Raw genomic sequence first — 2,205 nt, 5'->3', positions numbered from 1 at the left:
AAACAGAAAACAAAAACTCATTGTTCAGTTGATTCCAACTCATAGTGACTGTGGTAGTTATATCTCTGTTGTCAACTTGAGAGGATTAAGAGTGAAAGGGTGGAGTTTAGTCTGTCAATGGCAGCTCGATGACCTCATTTGGAGACACTAAGGAGATAAATAGCTCACTGGAGGCGGGACACATACTCACTCCCTGGGAGACATTGCAGCTGACAAGACACATGGAACTACACTAGTGCCCTGAGCTGGAGGAGCCATGTGGAGACCCTTGCCAGTGCTGAGATGCTTACAATGCCACTGGACCCACAAGACTTCCCACCCACTGGCCTGTGATCCTCCTGCATTTAGGTGTCATTGCTTTTTGTGTGTGAGTCTGAAGAGGACTTTATAGATTGGTATTGAACATATGGACTAATATTGGATTTATGGACTTGATCTGGACTGGGCTGGGGTGTTTTCTTAATGTACAATTACTCTTTATATAAAGCTCTTTCTTATACACATATGAGTGTCTATGAATTTGCTTCTCTAGTCAACCCAGACTAACACAGTGACCCTACAGAAAGACTCTAAATATGACAGTTCACACTTTACATATTTTGCCCTTGTAAGAGGACAACTTTCATGCAGAATAAAATTTGTCAGATGGTGACAGCTGGTTTTTGTTAGATGTAGAATTAAGTAAACAGTTAAGACAGTAGAGCTTTTAGTAAGATGATTTAATAAAGCTCATTAATGTTGATTTACATAGCTGACCCAAATATAATATAAAATTCAACTCTGCTGCAGTCATGTGTCATCAAAATATATTTGTATATTAAATGCAACCACTAATGTTAAATTTTAATTTCAAATTTAATCAAACTTATGAAGACAAAAGACAGAAAATAAACGGAGAACTATTGGAAATATTGAACAATATTTTGCCTTTATGGCCTATTGCTCTCTAATTTGCTGAGAGCATTAAGTATGCTTTAGCAGGAAAGTGATAATAGCATTTCACTGTTATAAAAAGCAACAACAAAACAGTTATTTTGAGATTATACGCCAAGCTTATTAAATCAGTCAATATAAAAGCCAATGAGTAGTTAGAGAAGGGCTCTATTTCTCAGTATTCTCAGGCTTTATTCCCTTGTCTCCAGCAGCTGTATCCACAGTAATGAGTCAGCAAGAAGGCATTTGACCTAGCAAAATTCACCCTTACGTCTGAGTCATGATTTTTGTGGTTCTGACCTCTGGAACACAAGCCACTTGAATGTTTTCTATTTTCTACTCCCATGCCGAATTATTTTACTCTTCGTTCAGCACACGGTGACTCAGGATATCACACTGTGGGATAGATAAGTGATTTGTGTTTCAACTATTTAGAACTCTTCACCCTCTGTTAGCTTATGGGACAGGGGGAAGGAGGAGTTATTGTATGTATGATTTTACTCGTTTCTGACCACTGATGACTAGGCCTTGAGTAGCAAACATAAAATGATGAGTAAGCTGAGAATAGTAACAATAATAAGAATTGGCAACATGTATTTAATATGAATTTGAGCATTGCCAGGAAATTTTCCAAGCATTATCTGAGCACTCCCTCCTCTAATACTCTCCAAAGCCCTCTAAAGATGATCATGTCTCTATTTCAGAGATGAGACAGTGGAGGTGCAGTGGATCTCAGGGCTGATATTGGTCAGAGGTAGAGATATCATCTGAACTTGAGATATAGCTGACCTACAGTAGACCACCATGCTATGAGACCTCTTCAACAGAAGGAATATTCATGACTGTGTAATAGGCTAGGTCAAATTTAATGAAGGAGAAAGAGGGCATGGGATTAGGAGTAAGCAGTATGGGTTTTGTACAGTTAGAATTATGTGCCAAACTGGTAGGATAGCTTAGATAAAGTTACTCAAACCTTAGTTTCCTCATCTGTTCCATGTTTGATAAAAAGGCCCGCTAACAGTTTCCCTTCCAGAGATGTCCCTTTTTAATACTTTACTAACTCTTTCCCCTCTGCTTACCACATTCTCTCCCTTCCCTGCATACTGGTGGTTGGGAATCTCAGGTTAGTATCCAGTCAAAATGTTCATGAAAGTCGGCAAACAGTTGATGTTTTGCTGTAATGTCATAGTTGCTCAAAAATATAATACAAATGAGAATAAGATGGTAAATAGACTTGAATTGTGTGGAAAGGTATTGTGGTGCTTGCCCCCC

Source organism: Echinops telfairi, unplaced genomic scaffold (genome assembly GCF_000313985.2).
Source record: "Echinops telfairi isolate 266 unplaced genomic scaffold, ASM31398v2 ScPeMD7_24;HRSCAF=84, whole genome shotgun sequence".
Taxonomy (NCBI): domain Eukaryota; kingdom Metazoa; phylum Chordata; class Mammalia; order Afrosoricida; family Tenrecidae; genus Echinops; species Echinops telfairi.
The sequence above is the reverse complement of the archived record's forward strand: the minus strand, read 5'-3'. Positions refer to the sequence as shown.